The 9851-nt window shown below is 42.2% G+C and overlaps 1 long non-coding RNA gene across 1 annotated transcript; it reads left to right on the top strand.

Annotated features, from left to right (window-relative positions):
- Window positions 1-682: 682 nt before the first annotated feature.
- Window positions 683-6434, top strand: LOC143887928 (uncharacterized). The gene is made up of 2 exons (XR_013254449.1): window positions 683-1328; window positions 4812-6434. It is a non-coding gene; the product is annotated as an uncharacterized LOC143887928 (long non-coding RNA).
- Window positions 6435-9851: the final 3417 nt, after the last annotated feature.

Here is a 9851-nt window from a genome sequence, read left to right as displayed (position 1 = left end):
CATCTCCAGTTGTTTTGTTTTACCTCTCTGGTTTCCAATATTATTTTCTTCTTCTAAAATAACCAAAGAGTGCTTACATATATATATATATATATATATATATATATATATATATATATATATATATATATATATGTATGAGGAAAAGGATTGTGAGCTTGAGCGTTCCAATCAAATGGTGCGCTTGAGCTCTCAAACTCATGTGGCTGTGGACCCCGATCCGGGAGAGAGGTGAGGGACGAGCCCCCAGCGGCCTCTTAGGATCATCCACGTGAAAGGAGAGCTCTATCAAGGAACTCTCGAAACGGATGCCACCCTCATAGCATAGCACGAGTGGCGATATAAAAGAGATACCTCTCGATTCGGGAACAAGTCCGGATTCGAAACGTACCTAAACAAACTCAGAGTCGCCATCCACGGTATACGGCCATGGATCCTTTAAACAAAATATGCTCTGTATACCATGGATAACCAGAAATATATATGGGTTCGTGCCTGATTACGAATGGAGAAGGTCTTAAGAGCACCCCCAATTCGTCCGAGTGCTAGCACTTGGTCTCTTATGCCATTTATTATTAACTTCAAAGAGTTTCGAGCGAAAATCATATGAAATAGGAACAATCTTCAGGAATCGTCTACCTAATGTAGACACCCCATTTTGTTTTGTTTTAATCAACAAATAAATTAGTGTGTTAAATCCATGTGAGAACCCCCTCTATCATTGATTTATATGTTTTAGGTCATTAATATCTTGATCTGACTTTACGGATCATCAATCGGGACAAAATAAGCTAGGGTCACTTCATAGCCCGGACCCTGATTCCATTCCGAGACCCGATTTCCGTAAATCGTTAGATCAATGGCAGATCTTGACCTGGGTCTAACCATCCAAAACCACCTAACCTCTCCTCTCATCCTAACCATCCAAACCTCACCTAACCTCACCTAACCTCTCCTCTCATCCTAACCATCCAAACCTCACCTAACCTCACCTAACCTCACCTAACCTTACCTAACCCCACCTAACCTTACCTAACCTCATCCTCTCATCCTAACCATCCAAAACCACCTAACCTCACCTAACCTCCTATCCCATTCTCCTATAAATACCCTCTCATCCCACCATCCAAGAGGAGAAGAAAAAGAACCCCTCTCTTAGAAAATTCATCCCTCTCCCTCATCTCTTCAAGGGTTCGGCCATCCTTGCCGGATCGGGTGATTTTATACGTTGGGTGATATATATCAAAAGCAGTCATTATCAAGCAAGGAATCATCTTCAAAGAATTAACATCAAAGAAAAATCAAACACAAAGTGGGTTTCCAAAGAGGTAGGCATTTATTTCAATTCTATGTAGGGTCTGTTTTCATACATATCTTTTACTTTAAAAGAAAAACCATGTTAGGAAGCATGTAGGGTCTGTTTTCCCCCTGGTTAGCCTCTGGTTAGACCCTGGTTGCACCCAGGTTCGCTGCTGGTTGCACCCAGGTTCGATGCTGGTTGCACCCTGGTTCCCTACTGATTCGCACCCTGGTTCCCTGCTGGTTCGCACTCTGGTTCCCTACTAATTCGCACCCTGGTTCGCACCCTGGCCAGCCCCTGGTTGTACTCTGGTTCGTACCCTGGTTCACACCCTGGTTCCCCCTGGTTAGCCTCTGGTTAGACCCTGGTTGCACCCAGGTTCGTTGCTGGTTGCACCCAGGTTCGATACTGGTTCGCACCCTGGTTCCCTGCTGGTTCGCACTCTGGTTAGACCCTGGTTGCACCCAGGTTCGCTGCTGGTTGCACCCAGGTTCCCTGCTGGTTGCACCCTGGTTCCCCTGCTGGTTCGCACCCTGGTTCCCTGCTGGTTCGCACCCTGGTGCACCCTGGTCCGCACCCTGGTTTGTACCCTGCTTCCTCCTGGTTAGACCATGGCTAGTCTCGGGTTTGCTCCTAACTTAGACCCAACTCACTAAACCCCATACCCATAAGCCTTAAACCCTATAACCGAGTCACATCAACCCAAGCCATACCTTTGTCCACTCACTGAGGCACACCATTTATCCATAAATCTGGTTACATTAAATCTAACCTAGCCAGGCCACCTGCAGCTTAAGTCAAATCGCCCCAATACAATCCAACCAAGTGGGATCCCAACCCAGCTCAACTGAGTCAACTCTAGCCAACCTCCCTAGTCGAGTTGACCCAACTCTCTAGTCGAGTATGCTCAACCTCTTTAACCGATTGGACTCTCCCCTTAGTTGACTCAATCCAATTCCTTAATCAACCCATCCCAATGCAACCGAGTCGCATTCGACCAAGTGGCGGCCTTCCATGTCACAACCGAGTCATTCCCCTATTCTACTAATGCCCGTTTACACCTAATAGAACTTCCTCCCTTTTGCCTAACCAAGTCATATCCCAACACAATCTGAGTCGCATGTCTGAATCCATTTGGCCGAATCTCATAAGCCTGCCCATTTTGAATTCCCAAAATTCAAACCCTTGATGATTCCTATATGCTCAATTCTTTGATGCAAATTCCCAATTCCAAAATCCCATTGCTAAATCAATGTTTCTGAATCTCAAGTCCAATGCTCAAATACAAACCCGATTCCTGATCCAAATACCAATTCTGTTTTCCAAAATCCAAGTAACCTCCCCAGCGGAACTACGTGTGGCTTGATCCCCATCGCGGGGTACGTAGGCAATTTGGCACTCCCAAGTTCAGTCGCACCTTTCTCTATCTTTCTTATTCCCTCACACTATTTCATCATCTCTTCCATCCCTTTTTTTCACTAACCTCAAGAACTGAAATCGATTCACCTCGTGTCTCTCGGAACCGTTGGATTACGGTTTCCGTCGTAAGGACCCTTAGAGCCCAATTTAGGAACACCGGTGTCGTGTCGTGTCCTAAGTTTTAGGGAGTCTTAGGTTTTAGGGAGTCCTAGAGTTAGGAGTCCAGCCTCATCACGGACGTTTGCTATGTATAGCAACCGTGCCATAGGTCTAGTTACACTAGTCACCCAATCTTTCCCTAGGACAAGCCTAGTAAACTAGGATGTAGGCAAACCTGCATTAGTCTAAGGGACCATTTGCATTTAGATGAGAATCATATAGCATCTTAGATGAAATCTTAAGATAATAAAATCCTCAACTTGAATTAAATAACTTCTCCTAAAACTGTTGAAACAGTCAATCCCGTCTAGGTCGGTGTCCTAGTTGAGTTAGGCATAAGTAGCTTAGCTTAGGTGCACCGAACTACGTCGACTCTGATCCCAGTAAGGCTTGGGTACGTAGGCAGCTTGGATGTCTGATGGCATACCACCCGCGAGTCGGCACCACAAACAAATTGTGGTGTTTTGTATATTAATTTTCTTGTAAATGCTTAATCAAATCACTTAGGATTTTCCATGAAATTAGAATTCTAGGAGAACTTTCACTTAGAATGAATCCAGACAAATTAATAAATCAAGATACACATCTAGGATTCACATTAAAATTAGATCATAGGATGCATGTCACTTAGTTCGCACATTAACATAGAGTTGAATGAGCCATTTAAAATAAATTTAAAAGAATTAGCTTTTGGAATCGAAGACCGATTATCGGGCAGGAATGGTGCATGTGGCGGATAACTCCCCATACCTTCCATTCTCGTAACCAGGTAGCGAGTCTAGATTTCTGGTTAATTACGGGTCCTAGATCCCACATCTAGGTGGCGACTCTGTCAGTCTCTTTCGTGTGGAATTCGGATTGCCTTAGTGATCCCAAGTTCACAGGAAAGATTAATTCAAATCAACATTAAAATGCACACGCCAATCGCGTGGGTACGGGAGACCAAGAGAGAGAGCGCGGCGGCTCGCGCCCCACACCCCTCTCGCGGGATCAGGGTACCACAGTCTGGCGACTCTGCTGGGGACCACCTAACTTCATTAAAATTTCAAAAGATAATTCATTTGAATTTAATTTAACTGGCTCATAAAAACTCTATACTTGTTAGATTAGTTTGTCTTGTTTTATTTTCTCTCATCACATTTTACTCGAACTTAATTTAACAAAACCTGAAGGCATCATAGATTGCGCGAACTTATTGCACACACTTACATCACTTGCATCTAAACCCTTGCATCTCACATTCACACACGTCCTATTTTAGGAACCCGGAGTGTTATCTAGCATGGTTGACTGGGATTTCATCACCTGGTGCCTCTGTGCTAGAGAAGCATTCTACCCTTAGCCTAGTACCTTTATGGTGCGTAAACGGATCTATTGTTCACGTACTGATACGCCGGACACTGGTACAGTATATCGAACATGGATTCGCGCTAAGGGAACTCTTGGCCTTACCCCTAGATTAACCCACACATGCATGTAGTATACGAACACATGTGGATCACATGTGTGAGCCTAGTTTAGGATATCCTACCCATTTGTGTCTAGATTAGACCGTAGTCCATCTTCCAATGGCTACGATCGGTCCTAGGTACACAAACAAAGTCATGAGTTGAGATCCTATCTCCACTCCGCTAGATTAGGATTAGGGTTGATGCCTTCAGGTAACACTGATAAAATGTGTGAAGAATAAAAACTTTCCCTTTGGGGTTAGGATATAAATCCCATCATTTCCAAAGATCTCATAGGATTAGTCATTCATGATCTATCCGTTGAAAGTAATCCTATGCAATCTCATCTTTTGATCATGTGTCTATCATTCGTCTTTTGTGGGATTCGATTGTGTCTTCATTGGCGGAAATTGTGTCTCAATCATTTGATCGTGCAATCTTGATGATCCAATCTTGCCTGTACCCTTGATCTCTTCCTCCTCTAGGGGCTACCTTTTTCAAGAATATTTCTGCTAAATCCTTCAGAGTTTACTCTCAGAATCCTTGAGCTAGGGGCATTTCCCTATGCGAATCAGTCATCATTGTCCAAAATTGAAAGTATCAGCCATGATGATGTTCAGAACGAACAAGCCTTCGCCGAGCCTTCAACGCCAAACAGTTGCAGCAGTTAAAGTTTTAGTCACTTACTATTTTATGTTGAGTCAGTCATCATGGTCAGTATAATTGTTGAGTCCGGTCTTACAGTTAAAGGTCAATGCCTAGTCCAGGCAAGTTATCTTCTGTTTCCCTTTCTTATTTAGAGTTGTGAATCCTGAGCATGTTCAGGATAGGTCGTCTGATGTAATAGCTTTTCTTTAAATAAAATTTCGGTCAGTTCCAAAAAGTTCACTTGTGTCTGTTCTTAAGTGTGCTTCTGATCTTAAAATAAGACTCCCTCTTCAAATGAGGACAAAATTGACGAAACTCCACTTGAGTCACAACAATTACTTGAACGAGAGGAGGAGCGCCAATCCCAACCTTTCAAAGATGAAATTGAAATGATAAACACTGGCACTGAAACTTTGATTCAGTGAATGCCGATTGAAAATACATTACCCTCTAAAGAGTGTGAAGAATTGATAAAATTATTTCAAGAATAAGAAGATTGTCTAGAAAAGCTACAACCGATACCAGGGGCAAGACATAGATGGAAAGCTCAAAGAAAATGAATGAAGTGAATATCATATGCTATGCAAGGGGCATGGAGTAGAAACAACTTTCATATTTCCAATCGATGACCTTGGTTCTCAAATTCATAACATGAAGCCATCAAATTCGAGATAAGAAGTTCAAGAGCAAGCATTGAAAAGTGATCATCAGATATCAAGAGTTACAAATCCATAGATGGAGGATGTCGAAGAACAAGTTTCGCTCAATGAAAGCCGAAAGCACGCATTAGAATCTTGAAAGAAGAAAATCCATTATCTTACCTGGAAATGCCGTCAAACTCCGTGAAAAAAAAAAAAGAGAAAAAAAAAGAAATAAATAATCAGTACCAGACAGACTCTAGTAACCTAGATCGATTCCCAATCTGAACATCGAAAGGCCTCCTTTGGCCGATTAAATCCCAAAATCAAAACCCAATGTCAAAAGAATACCGATTTGCAAACCCTTCGAGCCTAAATCAAATTTTCTTGAAAACCCATCAAACTCGGGGCATTCGCCCCGAACTACGCGAGACCTGATCCCTACACTGGGGTACGTAGGCAGCTCGGTTAAACCGAGTTCGGTCGATTCAAAAGAAAAAGAAAAAGAAAAATCAATCGTTCCAAAAAAAAAAAGAGGGACAAGTTCCAAAAGAAGAGAAGATAATTATTCCAGAAAGAAAAGAAAAAAAGAAAAATCAATTAACCTTCAAACAATTTATTTTCAAACTAGGGGCATTTGCCCTGAACTACACACGTCCTAATTCCTACATGGGGATATGGAGGCAACCTGTTCACAGGTTTGGTCGAAATCTTTGTTGAGCCTTAAGCCATTCTTTGTAAAGCCCTATCCTACCTATAAAGTCCCTCCGGTGTTCAGATTTAATGATCTAGGTCCCGAAACACAAAAAGAAAAAAAAAGAACGGAGTTTGAAGATCTGCTAGACTGAAAACCTGAAAGGGCGGTCTAGGCAAAATTTAAGATCATTTCCCTGCTAAGTTGAAAACCCGAAAGGGCGGCTTAGGCAAAAGCTAAGGGGATAGCCTGCTGGATCGAAAACCTAGAAAGGTGGTTCAGGCAAAAGTTAAGGCTAGCGCGGTCCGCCAAGTTAAAAACCCTGAAGAGGTAACTTGGTCACGGTAAGAGAATCAGTATAAGAAGGCTACAGCCGGTATCAAGACTGAAGATCAACTGAAATTCAAGCAAATTCAAGTGTTATCCTCAAAACTGGGGGCATTGAAGCTAAGCAATCTTAAGGGGCGTAATTAAATCCTTGAGGCATTACTGTTTCAAGGAAGAAGTCCCATGTGCACCAATTGAAAAAAAACATTCCTTGAAAGGATAGACTTACCAAATAAAATATTAACTAAGTCAGAAGTATTACTGTGTCTATCAGTGTAGTCAGTCAATCTTTGTCATTCTATGTTCACTCCTTCAGAGCTGCTCAATCTTTTGAGTAGTGCATTTTATCTAAGTTTTCTCTTTAGAAAGAGTCAATCGTCGTCCTGGTGTCCAAATGATGCAACTGTCTCGGTGAAGAAGGCCCAGCCTCGTCAGCTCCCTGCGATCGTATGAAGGAGTTCGAGAATCTAGTCAAACAGCTACATTTCAAAGAAGATCAACTCAGAAGAGTTCAGAAGTAGAAACATCAGAAAGCCCAACTTTCGTAAAAAGATCATACCCCAGGAAGGCACCTTAAGCTTGGAAGAGCCCCAGATGCAATGGTGGTTGAGCCAATTTCTCAGAAAGATGAACCATTAAAATTCGGAATCTCCTTCCAGTTGTTAAATACTATCCTGGTCAAGAAATGTTTATCTAAACACCTGTCAAGAGGCAAATCCCACTTTTCCATGATTATATCCAAGAGAGCCATTGTTCTAAATTACCAATCTCAACTGTCTTGTTCAAGGTTTCAGTTATCAAAATCCCCAGAAGACAAGACCAACAGTCTCATTGAGAAAAATCTTGTTGAAGTTTCATAAAAGTGTTCCTAATCCATTCTTGTTACTAATGGTTCTTCGTTCATAAGGTTGGTCGTCTCATCATTCGTCAAAGTCTTGGTTTCCAATATCTTTACTGGGCACGATCTATAATGTCCCCGATTTCATTGAGTTCAAAAAAAAAAATCTAAAATTCATCAAATCCAATTCTACGTCAAATTCAAATTCATGAAAACCTCTAAATTCTTCGAGCCCATTTGTGAACGGTGCCTCTTTTCTCGAGGCCATTTGTGAATGGTCTCATCTTCTCCATGAGCCCGTTTGCGGACGGTGCCACATTTCCCAAAAATACAAAATAAATAAATAAAAATAATAAAAATTCACCAAATCAAATCCCAATTCAAAAAAAAAAAAACAAGTCCAATCTTACGTCAAATTCAAATCCTACGAAAAATCTCATGTCCTCTTTGAGCCCGTTTGTGAACGGCGCCTCTTTTCTCGAGGCCATTTGTGAATGGTCTCGTCTTCTCCGTGAGCCCGTTTGCGGACGGTACCTCATCTCCCAAAAATAAAAAATTTATCAAATCCAAATCCTTAACTAAAAAAAAATCCAATCCTACGAAAAATCTCATGTCCTCTTTGAGTCCGTTTGTGAACGGTGCCTCTTTTCTCGAGGCCATTTGTGAATGGTCTCGTCTTCTCCTTGAGCCCGTTTGCGGACGGTACCTCATTTCCCAAAAATAAAAAATTTATCAAATCCAAATCCTTAATTCAAAAAAAAAAAATCCAATCCTACGAAAAATCTCATGTCCTCTTTGAGCCTGTTTGTGAACGGTGCCTCTTTTCTCGAGGCCATTTGTGAATGGTCTCGTCTTCTCATTGAGCCTGTTTATGGACGGTACCTCATTTCCCAAAAATAAAAAATTTAGCAAATCCAAATCCTTACTTAAAAAAAAAATCCAATTCTACGAAAAATCTCATGTCCTCTTTGAGCCCGTTTGTGAACGGTGCCTCTTTTCTCGAGGCCATTTGTGAATGGTCTCGTCTTCTCCTTGAGCTCGTTTACGGACGGTACCTCATTTCCCAAAAATAAAAAATTTAGCAAATCCAAATCCTTACTTCAAAAAAAAAAATCCAATCCTACGAAAAATCTCATGTCCTCTTTGAGCCCTTTTGTGAAAGGTGCCCCATTTCTCGAGTCCATTTGTGAATGGTCTCGTCTTCTCCTTGAGCCCGTTTACGGACGGTACCTCCTTTCCCAAAAATAAAAAATTTATCAAATCCAAATCCTTAATTCAAAAAAATCCAATCCTACGACAAATTCAAGTTCATAAAAATTCTCTTGTTTCTTTGAGCCCATTTGTGAACGGTGCCTCTTTTCTCGAGTCCATTTGTAAATGGTCTCGTCTTCTCCTTGAACCCGTTTGTGAACGGTGTCTCCTTTTTCCGAGTCCATTTGTGAATGGTCTCATGTTCTCCTTGAGCCCGTTTGTGAACGGCGCCTCATTTCTCGAGTTCATTTGTGAATGGTCTCGTCTTCTCCTTGAACCCGTTTGTAAACGGTGTCCCATTTTCTGAGTCCATTTGTGAATGGTCTCGTGTTCTCCTTGAGCCCGTTTGTGAACGGTGCCTCATTTCTCGAGTCCATTTGTGAATGGTCTCGTGTTCTCCTTGAGCCCGTTTGTGAACGGCGCCTCATTTCTCGAGTTCATTTGTGAATGGTCTCGTCTTCTCCTTGAACCCGTTTGTAAACGGTGTCCCATTTTCTGAGTCCATTTGTGAATGGTCTCGTGTTCTCCTTGAGCCCGTTTGTGAACGGCGCCTCATTTCTCGAGTTCATTTGTGAATGGTCTCGTGTTCTCCTTGAGCCCGTTTGTGAACGGCGCCTCATTTCTCGAGTTCATTTGTGAATGGTCTCGTGTTCTCCTTGAGCCCGTTTGTGAACGGCGCCTCATTTCTCGAGTTCATTTGTGAATGGTTTCGTCTTCTCCTTGAACCCGTTTGTGAACGGTGTCTCGTTTTCTGAGTCCATTTGGGAATGGTCTCATGTCCTCCTGGAGCCCGTTTGTGAACGGTGCCTCATTTCTCGAGTCCATTTGTGAATGGTCTCTTATCCTCCTTGAGGCCGTTTGTGAACGATACCTCATTGTCCGAATCCATTTGTGAATGGCCTCCTATCCTCTTTGAGCCCGTTTCTGAACGGTATCTCATTTTCTGAATCCATTTGTGAATGGTCTCATCTTCTCTCGTTGCCCGTTTGTGAGCGGCACCGCAGCGGGATTTTTTTTTTTGCATTCCAAATTCCAGGATTTCATCTAAGGTTTTGCATTATGTTAAGGTGCGTTGTGTCTAGAGAGTCCTTTGTCGATTAAAGCTACGCAAAATGGTTCTGTCATTTTT

The sequence above is a fragment of the Tasmannia lanceolata genome, unplaced genomic scaffold (genome assembly GCF_043159265.1).
Source record: "Tasmannia lanceolata isolate RefF3 unplaced genomic scaffold, GAP_Taslan_0.1 ptg000002l, whole genome shotgun sequence".
NCBI lineage: Eukaryota > Viridiplantae > Streptophyta > Magnoliopsida > Canellales > Winteraceae > Tasmannia > Tasmannia lanceolata.
The sequence above is the reverse complement of the archived record's forward strand: the minus strand, read 5'-3'. Positions and strand labels throughout refer to the sequence as shown.